Source organism: Orcinus orca, chromosome 20 (assembly GCF_937001465.1).
Source record: "Orcinus orca chromosome 20, mOrcOrc1.1, whole genome shotgun sequence".
Classification (NCBI taxonomy): Eukaryota; Metazoa; Chordata; class Mammalia; order Artiodactyla; family Delphinidae; genus Orcinus; species Orcinus orca.
Genome location: NC_064578.1, coordinates 36,828,814 through 36,847,202, shown reverse-complemented (window position 1 = coordinate 36,847,202; position 18,389 = coordinate 36,828,814).

The window sequence follows — 18,389 nt, the reverse complement described above, 5'->3', positions numbered from 1 at the left end:
GGAGAAGCCACTGCAATGAGAAGCCCATACACCACAATGAAGAGTAGCCCCCACTCGCTGCAACTAGAGAAAGCCTGCGCACAGCAATGAAGACCCAACACAGCCAAAAATTAATTAATTAATTACGTTTTTTTAAAGTGTCTAAAAACAAAGGCAAAGAGATAATTTTAAAAGAAGCAAGAGAGGGCTTCCCTGGCAGTCCAGCGGTTAAGACTTCCACTCCAGGGGGCACGGATTTGATCCCTGGTCAGGGAACTAAGACCTCGCATGCTGCACATCATGGCCAAAAAAAAAAAGAAGCAAGAGAAAAAAATATCTCTCATACAAAGGAACCCCCATAAGGCTATCAGTGGATGTCTCAGCAGAGACATTACAGCCCAGGAGAAAATGAGCTAATATATTCAAAGTGCTAAAAGAAATAAACTACCAAAGATTGTGGACTAGGAGGACGTGGAATTCGCGTCTCTGCACAACTAGGGCACCTACCAGGCACTGGTGGGGGACCACAGACACCTAAGGGGATGGGAGGAATCCCCAGCAACCAGGTAGGTTGTGGGGTGGGGAGTGACGGGGGAGGAGCAGTGGAGGGGGGACAGGACCAGTGCCCCTGAGGGGCGGCTGGGGGAGAGGAAGGGATCACACGCCCAGAGGGGGAAAGGGGGGCACCATTGGAAGGTCAGAGGATCAGAAGGGAGCATAGCCAACGTTTCCCCTGTGCAGTTGGGCCCTGGGGAGCCTGCTGAGATCCCGGGCCTGATCCTCTGCCAACCAAGGTCCCCTCCAACAGCATGGTTCTGAGGGAGTGGGAGGGAGGGAAGGGGGAGCAAAAGTAAAGGCCAGACGGACAGGACTGGCATCCCTGGGGGGCGGCGGGTGGAGAGTAGAAGTTCCCACACATGGTGGGACCCACCCACACTTCAGCAGCAAGGGGAGATGCTTGGGAGAGTGGAGGAACGGAAGGGAGCATGGCCAACACTTTCCCTGCTGACTTGGGCACCAGGGAGCCTCTTGGTCTCCTGGGCTTAATACTGTGCCTTCAGAGGCTCCCTCCAGCATTGCAGACCCTAAGCCCTGCCCCTACACCCCCACTCAGAGCCCTACTTCTACAAGCGACACTCAGAGACCACCTCTGAGACCCGCTCCAACCACACTGGGCCTAAACCTCGCCCACAAACGCTCACTCACAGCTTACCTCCAAACTCTGGAGCTCCACTCTCCAAGGCCCCCCTCAGAACTGCCTTTCCCCTGTCACCAGGTCCTAAGCCTAGGTCCCACCCCACTCTTGAATGTCGCCCCGCCTAGGCCCCGCCCCCAAGGCCTTTTCCAGCTGCATGGGTCTTGAGCCTAGTCCCCACGCCCACCCTAAACCCCACCTCGCCTAAGCTCCGCCCCCCACAGCCAAGGCCTTTTCTGGCATTTTTTTTGCTTTCTTCTTTTAGGTTGTGGTTCTGTTTTAACCCATTGTTGCTGATTCATCTATATTATACTTTTTTCTAATAAATCTTTCATTTTTCTAATTTTATTTTATTATTTATAATTTGTTACTGTTCTGCTTCTTTGGGGATGTTCCCCCCTCTCTTGTTTTTACTTTTTTTTTCTTTCTCTTTTCTGTTGTGGTTCTGTTATACCTTGTTGTAGTTCTTTCAATTATATTTTTATTTTTCCTAATATATTTTTTATCTTTCTAATTCCTAAAACTTAAAAATTTTTTAATGTTTATTTTCTTATTGATCATCCATTTTATACACATCAGTGTACACATGTCAATCTCAACCTGTCAATTCATCACACCCCAACCCCAACCCCAACCCCCTGCTGCTTTTCCCCCTTGGTGTCCATACGTTTGTTCTCTACTTCTGTGTCTCAATTTCTGCTCTGCCAACCGGTTCATCTGTACCATTTTCTAGGTTCCACATATATGTGTTAATATACGATATTTGCTTTTCTCTTTCTGACTTACGTCACTCTGTATGACAGTCTCTAGATGCATCCACGTCTCTACAAATGACCCAATTTCGTTCCTTTCTATGGCTGAGTAATATTCCACTGTATATATGTACCACATCTTCATTACCATTCGTCTGTCAATGGGCATTTAGGTTGCCTCCATGACCTGGCTATTGTAAATAGTGCTGCAATGAACATTGGGGTGCATGTGTCTTTTTGAATTATGGTTTTCTCTGGGTATATGCCCAGTAGTGGGATTGCTGGTTCATATGGTAATTCTATTTTTAGTTCTTTAAGGAAAGTCCATACCGTTCTCCATAGTGGCTGTATCAATTTACATTCCCACCAACAGTGCAAGAGGGTTCCCTTTTCTCAACACCCTCTCCAGCATTTGTTGTTTGCAGATTTCCTGATGATGCTCATTCTACCTGGTGTCAGGTGATACCTCATTGTAGTTTTGATTTGCATTTCTCTAATAATAAGTGATGTTGAGCAGCTTTTCATATGCTTCTTCACCATCTGTATGTCTTCTCTGGAGAAATGTCTATTTAGGTCTTCTGCCCATTTTTGGATTGTGTTGTTTTTTTTAATATTGAGCTGCATGAGCTCCTTATATATTTTGGAGATAAATCCTTTGTCCAATGATTCGTTTGCAATTATTTTCTCCCATTCTGAGGGTTGACTTTTCGTCTTGTTTATGGTTTCCTTTGCTGTGCAAAAGCTTTGAAGTTTCATTAGGTCCCATTTGTTTATTTTTGTTTTTATTTACATTTCTCTAGGAGGTGGGTCAAAAAGGATCTTGCTGTGATTTATGTCAAAGAGTGTTCTTCCTAAGTTTTCCTCTAAGAGTTTTATACTGTCCTGTCTTACATTTAGGTCTCTAATCCATTTTGAGTTTATTTTTGTGTATGGTGTTAGGGAGTGTTCTAATTTCATTCTTTTACATGTAGCTGTCCAGTTTTCCCAGCACCACTTATTGAAGAGACTGTCTTTTCTCCATTGTATATCCTTGCCTCCTTTGTCATAGATTGTTGACCATAGGTGTGTGGGTTTATCTCTGGGCTTTCTATCCTGTTCTATTGATCTATATTTCTGTTTTTCTGCCAGTACCATATTGTATTGATTACTGTAGCTTTGTAGTATTGTCTGAAATCAGGGAGTCTGATTCCTCCAGCTCCATTATTTTCCCTCAAGACTGCTTTGGCTATTTGGGGTCTTTTGTGTCTCCATACAAAATTTTAAGATTTTTTGTTCTGGTTCTGTAAAAAATGCCATTGGTAATTTGATAGGGATTGCATTGAATCTGTTGATTGCTTTGGGTAGTATAGTCATTTTCACAATATTGATTCTTCCAATCAAAGAACATGGTATATGTCTCCATCTCTTGGTACCATCTTTAATTTCTTTCATCAGTGTCTTATAGTTTTCTGCATACAGGTCTTTTGTCTCTCTAGGTAGGTTTATTCCTAGGTATTTTATTCTTTTTGTTGTAATGGTAAATGGGAGTGTTTCCCTAATTTCTCTTTCAGATTTTTCATCATTAGTGTATAGGAATGCAAGAGATCTCTGTGCATTAATTTTGTATGCTGCAACTTTACCAAATTCATTGATTAGCTCCAGTAGTTTTCTGGTGGCATCTTTAGGATTCTCTATGTATAGTATCATGTCATCTGCAAACAGTGACAGTTTTAATTCTTTTTTTCCCAGTCTGCAGTCCTTTTATTTCTTTTTCTTCTCAGATTGCTGTTCCAAGGACTTCCAAAACTATGTGGAATAATAGTGGTGAGAGTGGACATCCTTGTTTGTTCCTGATCTTAGAGGAAATGCTTTCAGTTTTGCACCATTGAGAATGATGTTTGCTGTGGGGTTGTTGTATATGGCCTTTATTATGTTGAAGTAGGTTCCCTCTATCCCCACTTTCTGGAGAGTTTTTTATCATAAATGGGTGTTGAATATTGTCAAAAGCTATTTCTGCAGCTATTGAGATGATCATATGGTTTTTATTCTTCAATTTATTAATGTGGTGTATCACATTGATTGATTTGCGTATATTGAAGAATCCTTGCATCTCTGGGATAAATCCCACTTGATCATGGTGTATGATCCTTTTAATGTGTTTTTGGATTCTGTTTGCTAGTATTTTGGTGAGGATTTTTGCATCTATATTCATCAGTGATATTGGTCTGTAATTTTGTTTGCAGTGTCTTTGTCTGGTTTTGGTATCAGGGTAATGGTGGCCTCACAGAATGAGTTTGGGAGTTCTTTCCACTGCAACTGTTTGGAAGAGTTTGAGAAGGATGGGTGTTAGCTCTTCTCTAAATCTTTGAATGAATTCACCTGTGAAGCCATCTGGTCCTGGACTTTTGTTTGTTGGAAGATTTTTAGTCACAGTTTCAATTTCATTACTTGTGATTGGTCTGTTCATATTTTCTATTTCTTCCTGGTTCACTCTTGGAAGGTTATACCTTTCTAAGAGTTCATCAATTTCTTCCAGGTTGTCCATTTTACTGGCATAGTGTTGCTTGTAGTAGTCTCTTAGGATGCTTTGTATTTCTGTGGTGTCTCTTGTAACTTCTCCTTTTTCATTTCTAATTTTATTGATTTGAGTCCCATCCCTCTTTTTCTTGATGAGTCTGGCTAATGGTTTATCAATTTTGTTTACCTTCTCAAAGAACCAACTTTTAGTTTTATTGATCTTTGCTATCGTTTTCTTTGTTTCTATTTCATTTATTTCTGCCCTGACCTTTATGATTTCTTTGCTTCTGCTAACTTTGAGTTTTGTTTGTTCTTCTTTCTCTGGTTCCTTTAGGTGTAAGGTTAGATTGTTGATTTGAGGTATTTCTTGTTTCTTGAGGTGGGCTTGTATATCTATAAACTTCCCTCTTAGCACTGCTTTTTCTGCAACCCATTGTTTTTGGATCATCGTGTTTTCATTGTCATTTGTCTCTAGGTGTTTTCTGATTTCCTCTTTGATCTCTTTAGTGATCTCTTGGTTATTTAGTAACGTATTGTTTAGCCTCCATGTGTTTGTGTTTTTTACATCTTTTTCCCTGTAATTGATTTCTAATCTCATAGCGTTGTGGTCAGAAAAGATGCTTGATATATTTTCAGTTTTCTTAAATTTACTGAGCCTTGATTTGTGACCCAAGGTGTGATCTATCATGGAGAATGTTCCGTGCACACTTGAGAAGAAAGTGTAATCTGCTGTTTTTGGATGGAATGTCCTGTAAATATCACTTAAATCTATCTGGTCTATTGTGTCATTTAAAGCTTGTGTTTCCTTATTATTTTCTGTTTGGATGATCTGTCCATTGGTGTAAGTGAGGAGTTAAAGTCCCCCGCTATTACTGTGCTATTGTTGATTTCCTCTTTTATAGCTATTAGCAGTTGCCTTATGTATTGTGGTGCTCCTATGTTGGGTGCATATATACCTATAATTGTTATATCTTCTTCTTGATTTAATCCCTTGATCATTATGTAGTGTCCTTCCTTATCTCTTGTAACAGTCTTTATTTTAAAGTCTATTTTATCTGATATGAGTATTGCTACTCCAGCTTTCTTTTCATTTCCATTTGCATGGAATATCTTTTTCCATCCTCTCACTTTCAGTCTGTATGTGTCCCTAGGTCTGAAGTGGGTCTCTTGTAGACAGCACATATATGGGTCTTGTTTTTGTATCCATTCAGCAAGCCTGTGTCTTTTGGTTTGTGCATTTAATCCATTCACATTTAAGGTAATTATTGATATGTATGATCCTATTCCCATTTTCTTGATTTTGGGGGTTAGCTTTTGTAGGTTCTTTTCTTCTCTTGTGTTTCCCACTTAGAGAAGTACCTTCAGCATTTGCTGTAGAGCTGGTTTGGTGGTGCTGAATTCTCTTAGCTTTTACTTTCTGTAAAGGTTTTGATTTCTCCATTGAATCTGAATGAGATCCTTGCTGGGTACAGTAATCTTGGTTGTAGGTTCTTCCCTTTCATCACTTTAAGTATATCACGCCACTCCCTTCTGGATTGTAGAGTTTCTGCTGAGAAATCACCTGTTAACCTTATGGGACTTCCCTTGTATGTTATTTGTTGTTTTTCCCTTGCTGCTTTCAATAATTTTTCTTTGTCTTTAATTTTTGCCATTTTGATTACTATGTGTCTCGGTGTGTTTCTCCTTGGGTTTATCCTGTATGGGGCTCTCTGCACTTCCTGGACTTGGGTGGCTATTTCCTTTCCCATGTTAGGGAGGTTTTCGACTATAATCCCTTCAAATATTTTCTAGAGTCCTTTCTCTCTCTCTTCTTCTGGGACCCCTATAATGTAAATGTTGTTGCGTTTAATGTTGTCCCAGAGGTCTCTTAGGCTGTCTTTATTTCTTTTCATTCTTTTTTCTGTTCTGCAGCAGTGAATTCCACCTTTCTGTCTTCCAGGTCACTTATCCATTCGTCTGCCTCAGTTATTCTGCTATTGATTCCTTCTAGTGTATTTTTCCTTTCAGTTATTGTATTGTTCATCTCTGTTTATTTGTTCTTTAATTCTTCTAGATCTTTGTTAATCATTTCTTGCATCTTCTCAATCTTTGCCTCCATTGTTTTTCCGAGGTCCTGGATCATCTTCACTATCATTATTCTGAATTCTTTTTCTGGAAAGAATCTATGTCCATTTCATTTAGTTGTTTTTCTGGGGTTTTATCTTGTTTCTTCATCTGGTACATAGCCCTCTGCCTTTTCATCTTGTCTATCTTTCTGTGAATGTGGTTTTTGTTTCACAGGCTGCAGGATTGTAGTTCTTCTTGCTTCTGCTCTAATTTTTTACTCTTTGATATTGTAAGCTCCTTTTTTTCCCTTTTGTTTTCTATTGCTGTGCTGCATGGCTTGCAGGATCCTTGTTCCCAGGCTAGGGTCAGGCCTGAGCTCCTGTGGTAGGAGCACTGAGTGCAAACCACTTGTCTAACAGAGAACCTCAGACTCCAGGTAATATTAATCGGAGTGAGGCCTCCTGGAGCTCCTTATAGCAGCAGCAAGACCCAGCTCTACCCAACTGCCTGAAAACTCCAGTGCTGGACACCTCAGGGCAAGCAACCAGTAAGACAGGAATAAAGCCCCACCCATCAAAAAAAAAAAAAAAAAAGAAAAGACAATAAAATATGTTACAGACAAAGGAGTAAGGTAAAAACTTACAAGACCAAATAAATGAAGAGGAAATAGGCAACCTACCTGAAAAAGAATTCAGAGTAATGATAGTATAGATGATCCAAAACACTCCAGAAGGAATCAATAGTGAGCTGGAAGATAAAATGGTGGAAATAACTGCCGTGGAGCACAATATAGGAAAAAGAATGAAAACAATTGAGGACAGTCTCAGAGACCTCTGGGACAACATTAAACACATCATCATTCGAATTATAGGGGTCCCAGAATAAGAAGAGAAAAAGAAAGGGTCTGAGAAAGTATTTGAAGAAATTATACTTGAAAACTTCCCTAACATGGGAAAGGAAACAGCCATCCAAGTGCAGGAAGTGCAGAGACTCTCATACAGAATAAACCCTGGTAGAAACACACCAAGACACATATTAATCAAACTAACAAAAATTAAATTTAAAGAAAAAATATTAAAAGCAGCAAGGGAAAATCAACAAATAACATACAAGGGAATCCCCATAAGGTTATCAGATGATTTCTCAGCAGAAACTCTATAGGCCAGAAGGGAGTAGCAGGATATATTTAAAGTGATGAAAGGGAAAAACCTACAACCAAGATTACTCTACCCAACAAGGATCTCATTCAGATTCAATGGAGAAATCGAAAGATTTACAGACAAGCAAAAGCTATGCAAATTCAGCACCACCAAACCAGCTTTACAACAAATGCTAAAGGAATTTTTCTAAGCAGGAAACACAACAGAAGGAAAAGACCCACAAAAACAAGCCCAAATCAATTAAGAAAATGGTAATAGGAACTTATATATCAATAATCACCTTGAATGTAAGTGGATTAAATGCTCCAACCAAAAGACACAGACTGGCTGAATGGATAGAAAAACAAGACTCTTATATATGCTGTCTACGAGATACCCACTTCAGACCTTGGGACACATACAGACTGAAAGTGAGAGGATGGAAAAAGATATTCCATGCAAATGGAAATCAAAAGAAAGCTGGAGTAGCAATACTCATACCAGATAAAATAGACTTTAAAAACTGTTACAAGAGATAAGGAAGGACACTACATGATGATCAAAGTATCAATCCTAGAAGAAAACATAACAATTATAAATATTTATGCACCCAACATAGGAACACCTCAATACATAAGGCAAATGTTAACAGTGATAAAAGGGGAAAACAACAGTAGCACAATAATACTGGGGGACTCTAACACTCCACTTACACCAACAGAAAGATCATCCAGACAGAAAATTAATAATAAGCAGAAGCTTTAAATGACACAATAGACCAGGTAGATTTAATTGATTTTTATAGGACATTCTACCCAAAAGTGGAAAGATACACTTTTGTCTCAAGTACACACGGAACGTTCTCCAGAATAGATCACATCTTGGGTCAGAAATCAAGCCTTGGAAAATTTAAGAAAACTGAAATTGTATCAAGCATCTTTACTGACCAGAACGCTATGAGATTAGAAATCAATTACAGAAAAAAAAAAAACTATAAAACACACAAACATATGGAGGCTAAACAGTGCACTGCTAAATAACCAAGAGGTCACTGAAGAAATCAAAAAATACCTAGAAACAGGGCTTCCCTGGTGGTGCAGTGGTTGAGAGTCTGCCTGCCGATGCAGGGGACATAGGTTCGTGCCCCGGTCCAGGAAGATCCCACATGCCGCAGAGCAGCTGGGCCTGTGAGCCATGGCTGCTGAGCCTGCGCACCTGGAGCCTGTGCTCTGCAACGGGAGAGGCCACAACAGTGAGAGGCCCGCATACCGCAAAAACAAAACAAAACAAAAAAAACCTAGAAACAAATGACAATGAAAACGCAACCATCCAAAACCTATCAGACACAGCAAAGCAGTTGTAAGAGAGAACTTTATAGCAATTCAAGCCCACCTCAAGAAACAAGAAAATTCTCAAATAAACAATCTAACTTTACACCTAAAGCAACTAGAAAAAGAAGAACAAACAAAACCTAAAGTTAGTAGAAGGAAAGAAATCATAAAGATCAGAGCAGAAATAAATGAAATAGAAACATATAAAACAATAGCCAGGATCAATACAACTAAAACTTGGTTCTTTGAGAAGATAAAATTGATAAACCTTTGCCAAGCTCATCAAGAAAAAAAGGGAGAGGACTCAAATCAATAAAATTAGAAATGAAAAAGGAGAGATTACAACTGACACCACAGAAATGCAAAGGATATTAAGAGACTACTACAAGCAACTCTATGCCAATAAAATGGACAACCTGGAAGAAATGGATGAACTCTTAGAAAGGTATAACCTTCCAAGACTGAACCAGGAAGAATTAGAAAATATAAACAGATCAATCACAGGTAATAAAATTGAAACTGTAATTTAAAATCTTCCAACAAACAAAAGTCCAGGACCAGATGGCTTCATAGGCAAATACTATCAAACATTTAGAGAAGAGTTAACACTTATGCTTTTCAAACTCTTCCAAAAAACTGCAGAGGGAGGAACACTTCCAAACTTGTTCTATGAGGCCATCATCACCCTGATACAAAACCAGACAAAGATACTACAAAAAAAGAAAATACAGACCAATATCACTGATGAACATAGATGCAAAACTCCTCAACAAAATACTAGCAAACAGACTCCAACAACACATTAAAAGGATCATACACTATGGTCAAGTGGGATTTATCCCAGGGATGCAAAAATTCTTCAGTATACGCAAAACAATCAATGTGATATACCATATTAACAAATTAAAGAATAAAAATCATATGGTCATCTCAATAGATGCAGGAAAAGCTTTTGACAAAATTCAACACCCATTTATGATAAAAACTCTCCAGAAAGTGGGCACAGAGGGAACCTACCTCAGTAATAAAGGCCATATATGACAAACCCACAGCAAACATCATTCTCAATCGTGAAAAATGGATGTCCACACTTGCCATTCTCATTCAACATAGTTTTGGGAGTCCTAGCCATGGAAATCAGAGAAGAAAAAGCAATAAAAGGAACACAAATTGGAAAAGAGGTAGTAAAAGTGTCATTGTTTGCAGATGACATAATACTATACATAGAAAATCCTAAAGATGCCACCAGAAAACTACTAGAACTAATTAATGAATTTGGTAAGGTTGCAGGATACAAAATTTATGTACAGAAATCTCTTGCATTCCTATACACTAAAAACAAAAGATCAGAAAGGGAAATTAAGAAAACAAACCCATTTACCATCGCAACGAAAAGAATAAAATACCTAGGAATAAACCTACCTAAGGAGGCAAAAGACCTGTACTCAGAAAACTATAAAACACTGATGAAAGAAATCAAAGATGACATAAACAGATGGAGAGATATACGATGCTCCTGGATTGGAAGAATCAATATTGTGAAAATGAGTATACTACCCAAAGCAATCTACAGGTTCAATGCAATCCCTATCAAATTACCAATGGCATTTTTCAGAGAATTAGAACAAAAAATTATACAATTTGTATGGAGACACAAAAGACCCCGAATAGCCCAAGCAATCTTGAGGAAAAAAACAGAGCTGGAGGAATCAGGCTCCCCAACTTCAAACTATACTACAAAGCTACGGTAATCAAGACAGTATGGTACTGGCACAAAAACAGAAATACAGACCAATGGTACAGGATAGATAGCCCAGAGATAAACCCATGCACCTGTGGTCACCTAAACTATGACAAAGGAGGCAAGAATATACAATGGAGAAAAGACAGTCTCTTCAGTAAGTGGTGCTGGGAAAACTGGACAGCTACATGTAAAAGAATTAAATTAGCACACTAACACCATACACAAAAATAATCTCAAAATGGATTAGAGACCTAAATGTAAGACCAGACACTATAAAACTCTTAGAGGAACACATAGGAAAAACACTCTTTGATAAAAATCACAGAAAGATCTTTTATGACCCACCTCTTAGAATAATGAAAATAAACACAAAAATAAGTGAATGGGACCTAATTAAACTTAAAAGCTTTTGCACAGCGAAGGAAACCATAAACAAGACGAAAAGACAATCCACAGAATGGGAGAAAATATTTGCAAACGAAACAACAAAGGATTGATCTCCAAAATATACAAACAGCCCATGCAGCTCAATATCAAAAGAACAAACAACCCAATCAAAAGATGAGCAGAAGATCTAAACAGACATTTCTCCAAAGAAGACATACAGATCGCCAAAAGGCACATGAAAAGATGCTCAACATCACTAATTTTCAGAGAAATGCAGACCAAAACTAAAATGAGGTTATCACTTCATAGTCAGAATGGCCATCATCAGAAAATCTACAAACAATAAATGCTGGAGAGGGTGCAGAGAAAAGGAAACCCTCTTTCACTGTTGGTGGGAATGTAAATTGATACAGCCACTGTGGAGAACAGTATGGAGGTTCCTTAAGAACCTAAAAATAGAACTATCATATGATCCATCAATCCTACTACTGGGCATACACCCTGAGAAAACCATAATTCAAAAAGACACAAGTACCCCAATGTTCATTGCAGCACTATTTACAATAGCCAGGACGTGGAAACAACCTAAATGTCCATCAAGAGACGAATGGATGAAGAAGGTGTGTTACATATATATAGTGGAATATTACTCAGCCACGAAAAGAAATGAAACTGGGTCATTCATGTAGATGTGAATGGACCTAGAGTCTGTCATACAGTGAAGTAAGTCAGAAAGAGAAAAACAAATATCGTATATTAATGCATATATGTGGGATCTAGAAAAATGGTACAGATGAACCTATTTGCAGGGCAGGAATAGAAAGGCAGACATAGAGAACTGACATGTGGACACGGGGTGGGAAGGGGAGGGTGGGACGAATTGGGAGATTAAGTTTGACATAAATACACTACCATGTGTAAAACAGATAGCTAGTGAGAACCTGCTGTATAGCACAGGGAGCTCAGCTCTGTGCTATGTGATGGCCTAGTTGGGTGGGATGGTGAAAGTCCAAGAGGGAGGGGATGTGTGTATGCATATGGCTGATTCACTTTGCTGTGCAGCAGAAACTAACACAACATTGTAAAGCAATACTCCAATAAAAAAAAAAAAAGAAAATGCCAACCAAGAATACTTAACCCAGCAAAACTGTCCTTCAGAACTGAAGGCAAAATTAAAACTTTCCCTAATAATCAAAAGTAGAGGGAATTCATCACCACTAAATCTACCTTACAAGAAATGCTAAAAGGAGACCTTCAAGCTGAAAGAAAAGGATGCTTATTAGTAACATGAAAACATACAACACACTGGTAAAGGTTAACAAATAATCAGATTCAGAATACCCTAATACTGTAAAATGGTGATGTGCTAACTACTTAACTGTAGAATAAATGTTAAAGGACAAAAGTATTAAAAATAACTATAAGTTAACAATTTGTTAATGGATATACAATTAAACTATGTAAATGGTGACATCAAAAACATAAAAGTGGGGAGTAAAAGAATATTTTATATATGATATGTTATAGGTGATATAAGTTTAACTGTTTTCACCATAAAATAGACTATTAAATCTATTAGATGTTTTATGTAAACCTCATGGTAACCACAAAGCAAAAGTCTACAATACATACACAAAAGATAAAGAAAAGGAAACCATACTACCACTACAGAAAAACATCAACTTACAAAAGAAGATAGCAAGAGAGGAAGAAAATATATGAAACTATAAAACAGCCAGAAAACAATAAGATGGTATTAAGCAAGTTCTCACCTATCAATTATTCTAAATGTCAATGGATTGCCTTCTCCAATTGAAAGGCATAGAGCAGCGGGATAGATTAAGAAACAAGAGCCAACAATATGCTGCTTACAAAAGACTCAGCTCCAAGAACACACATAGATTCAAAGTAAAGGGATGGCAAAAGGCATTCCATGCAAGTGGAAACCAAAATAGAAAAGGGGTAGCTATAGTAACATCAGAAAAAATAAGTTTTAGGCCAAAAATGGTAACGAGACAAAGACGGTCATTATATGATGCTAAGAGGGTCAGTTCAACAAGAGGGTATAACAATTATAAATATATATGCACTCAAAATCGGAGTACCTAAATATATATTAAGCAAATACTATCAGATCTGAAGGGAGAAACAGACAACAATACAGTTTAATAGGGGGACTTCGATACCCCACTTTCAACAATGGTTAGATCATCTAGACAGAAAAATCAACAAGTAAATGTTGGACTTGATCATAATTTAGACCAACTGGACCTAACAAACATAAAACATTCCATTGAACAGTAGCAGAATACACATAATTCTCAAGCAGAAATTGAACATTCTACAGAGTAGATCACATGATAGGTCACAAAACAACATTTAACAAATTTCAGAAGATTAAAATCATACAAAGTATCTTTTTTGACCACAATGGTGTAAAAGTGGAAGTCATTAACAGAGAAAAGCTGAAAATCCACAAATATGTGGAGATTAAACAACATGCTCCTGAACAACCAATGGATCAAAGAAGAAATCTAAAGGGAAATCAAGTAATATCATGAAAAAAAGTGAAAACTGAAGCACAACATATCAAACCTATGAAATGTTGCAGAAGCAGTTCTAAGGGGGCAGTTTATAGCAATAAAAGCCTGTATTAAGACACAAGGAAGATCTGAAATAAACAGCCTCACTTTACACCTCAAGGAACTAGAAAAAGAACTAAACCCAAAGTTAGAAGAAGGAAAGAAACAACAAAGATTGAAGTGCAAATAAATGAAAGAGAAGAAAAAACAATAGAAAAGATAAATGAACTAAGCTGGTTTTTTGAAAACATAAACAAAATAGACAAACCTTTAGCTGGACTTACCCAGAAATAAGAGAAAGGACTCAAATTTAAAAAAGAAAAAGAAATGATGGAGGAGACGTTACAGCTGATACCACAGAGCTACAGATCATAAGAGACTACTATGAATACTTATACAATCAACAAATTGGACAACATAGAAGAAATATATAAATTCCTAGAAACATACAACCTTGATGACTGAATATGAAGAAACAGAAAATCTGCACAAACAAGTTACTAGTAGGAAACTGAATCATTAAAAACCTCTCAATAGGGCTTCCCTGGTGGTGCAGAGGTTGGGAGTTCGCCTGCCTGCCGATGCAGGGAACACGGGTTCGCGCCCCGGTCCGGGAAGATCCCATATGCCGCGGAGTGGCTGGGCCCGTGAGCCACGGCCGCTGGGCCTGCGCGTCCGGAGCCTGTGCTCTGCAATGGGAGGGGCCACAGCAGTGAGAGGCCAGCGTACCGCAAAAAAAAAAAAAAAAAAAAAAACCAAAATAAACTCTCAGTAAAGTCTAGGACCAGATGGCTTCACTGGTGAATTCTACCAAACATTTAAGAAAGAATTAATACCAATCCTTCTCAAACTCTTCCAAGAAACTGAAGAGGATGGAACACTTTCAAACTCATTTTTACAAGGCCAGCATTATCCTGATACCAAAACAAGTTGAGGACGCTGCAAGAAAATCGAAGGCCAATATCCCTGATGAACATAGATGCAAAAATTCTCAACAAAATATTAGCAAACCAAATTCAACTGTACATTAAAAGGAACAGACACCATGATCAAGTGAGATTTACTCCAGGGATGCAGGGATGATTCAACATCTATAAATCAATCAATGTGATACACCACATTAACAAAATGAAAGGTGAAAGTCATATGATCATATTTGCTGAGTTTGTCTATTAGCTATAGTGGCTTTCTTGTGGATTCTTTTGGATTTCCTATGTATAGGATGTTTTATACACATAGATACAGTTTTGCTTCTTTCCAATTTTCATGTTTCTTTCTCTTTCCTGTCTCATTGCTCTGGCTAAAACCTCCATTACAATGTTGAATAGCAGCAGTAGAAGTGGGAATTCTTTTCATGTGCTTTTTAACCAACTGTATGTCTTCTTTGGAGAAATGTGTCTATTTAGATCTTCCACCCATTTCTTGATTGGGTTGTTTTTCTGATATTGAGCTGCATGAGCTGTTTGTATATCTTAGAGATTAATCCCTTGTTGGTTGCTTCATTTGCAAATATTTTCTCCCATTCTGAGGGTTGTCTTTTCACATTGTTTATGGTCTCCTTTGCTGTGCAAAAGCTTTTAAGTTTAATTATGTCCCATTTATATATTTTTATTTTCATTACTCTAGGAGGTGGTTCAAAAAAGGTCTTACTGTGATTTATGTCAGAGAGTGTTCTGCCTGTTTTCCTCTAAGAGTTTTATAGTATCCAGCCTTAAAAAGATGCTCAACATCACTAATTATTAGAGAAATGCAAATCAAAACTACAATAAGGTATCACCTCATACCAGTCAGAATGGCCATCATCAAAAAATCTACAAACAACAAATGCTGGAGGGCATGGAGAAAAGGGAACCCTCTTGCACTGTTGGTGGGAATATAAATTGATACAGCCACTATGGAGAACAGTATGGAGGTTCCTTAAAAAACTAAAAATAGGATTACCATATGACCCAGCAATCCCACTCCTGGGCATATACCTGGAGAAAACTATAATTCGAAAAGATGCATGTACCCCAATGTTCATTGCAGCACTATTTACAATAGCCAAGACAGGGAAGCAACTTAAATGTCTATTGACAGACGAATGGATAAAGAAAATGTGGTACATATATACAGTGGAATACTACTCTGCCATAAAAAAGAACAAAATAGTGCCATTTGCAGCAACACAGATGGACCTAAAGATTGTCACAATGAGTGAAGTAAGTCAGACAAAGACAAATATCACATGATATTGCTTACATGTGAAATCTTAAAAAGGGTACAAATGAACTTATTTACAAAACAGGAACAGAGTCACAGATGTAGAAAACTTATGGTTGCCAGGGGTAAGGAGGAAGAGGGGTAAATTGGGAGATTCGGAATGACATATACACACTAGCATATATAAAACAGATAACTAATAAGGACCTACTATATAGCACAGGGAACTCTACTCTGTAATGGCCTATATGGGAAAAGAATCTTTAAAAAGTAGTGGCTATATGTATATGTATAACTGATTCACTTTGCTGTACACCTGAAACTAACACAACATTGTAAATCAACTAAACTCCAATAAAAAATTAAAAAAAAAAAAAACCTATAAGGGAAAAGAATCTGACAAAGGGTATATATATATATATATATATATATATATATATATATATATAAAAAACTGAATCACTCTGCTGTATAATGGAAACTAATACAACATTTTAAATCAATTACACTTCAATAAAATTAAAAATTAAAAAATAAACTAGGGTCATTTCATAGGAAAGTTCAATGTAACTGCAAAATGATGGGAGAAGGAAACATGTCCTTCTTCTTATTTTACATGTAATAAGATTGGGACTCAAATAAAACAGATTAAAAACAAACAAACCTCAGCATACAGTGATAGATGGAATTTCCTCAATTTGATAAGGAGTATTCTGCAACAAAAATCTATAGTTAACATCATACTTAATGCTGTAAGACTGAATTTCATGCCCCACCCTCAATATTGGAATCAAGGCAAGGATTTCTTCTCTCACCGTTCTTTTTCAACACTGTATTGAGTGAAGTCCTTGCTAGTACAACAAGGCAAGGATAAGAAATAAAAGGCATACAGATTGTAAACTAATAAAACATTAAGGAGGTGGCGGCGGGGTGGGGGAGGACGCCTCAACAATAAGCGGATAAAATAGATTCCTTAATAATACAAAAGGAAAATATTTGACTGTGGTAAAAAGAATAATTGTTCCAGTCCAGCCTAGAGCTTCATTATGTTTCTCATACTTTTCATTCCAGAGAGTTTGTTTTGTATGTTAGAATACTCATTATTATAATTGTAATCTTTGAGCAATAAATACTACTAATAACTAAGTGGGTTAAACAGCACAAAAGAATAACTTTAAAAAAGTATATGCATAGGGAGGGTGGAAGGGAGACGCAAGAAGGAAGAGATATGGGGATATATGTATATGTACAGCTGATTCACTTTGTTATAAAGCAGCTTTGTTATAAAGCACTTTGTTAAAGCAGCAAATATATTCACTTTGTTATATAACACACCATTGTAGAGCAATTATACTCCAATAAAGATGTTAAAATAAATTAAATAAAATATACTGTGAATACATTCCAAAAAAAGTGTGTGCATATAGATACTATAAATATACCTCCAAATGTAAAAACAAGGCATATAACAGTAGTAAGAGAGAAACAAAACAAAAAAATACCAGCCACACACACAAAAAAGTTTAACTAAAATGAGATTAGTTTATAAAAAATGTTTTAAAGGCTAAAAAGATAGAAAATGCTAGTGAAACTTCAAGAAAATAAGGCATCAAACCAAAACCAGAAGGCTGAATGGAAATAACTTTTTTTTTTTACATTTTTTTCTTTTCTTCTTTTTCTTTCTTGGCCACGCCGGGCGGCATGTGGGATCTTAGTTCCCTGGGATCGAACCCATGCCCCCTGCAGTGGAAGCACAGAGTCTTAACCACTGGACCACCAGGGAATTCCCAAAATAATAACTGTAAAGGAATTTCAAAGAATAATAGACACATGTTTTAGGGAAGAACACACTAAATTCGGCAGTGTGAGTGACTACCTGTATCTTAAGCATATTTTGAATGCAGAATCAAACAAATTTGATTAATACTTTTGTATGAAGTTATGTAAAGAGCTTAATTTCTCCAAATTTAAAGGATAAACAACCAGGTTGGGTGGGAGGAAAGTAAAAATTAAATATATTGCTGAGACATTTCTACAGTAAGAACTGGAGAATTAAGTGCAATTACCACAGTTTAGAAAGTCAAGTAGTTTTCCATTGGAATTCTTATCTCAGGAAAAACATTTCTAATAGTACTTTTAGGAAGAAACACAGATGTCATGCCATACCGACCATTATTTTTTAAAGTATTTCTGAAATTTAAAGACGTGAATTTACTTTGGCTAAATTTCTAAGTCATGTGTATTTAAAATTTTTATTTCATCATGATATAAACTGCCTCAAGCTGTGTGATCATTTCCACTGATTGGCAAAGAAGTAATCTGCAGTATTTCCCTTACTTTTAGATAATTTTCACCTGCCCATAAAAATATAAGAAATGTTCATACTTTTTTAAAAAAAGCACACAAAATCAAATCTCAAGCACTTAAGTGTCCCCCAAAACATTCTGGAATAGTATGGGATTGGGTAAGTAAATACAAATTTGTATAGGTTAGCCTAACAACCCCAAATAACTTTTATTTAATCTTGCTCACATTT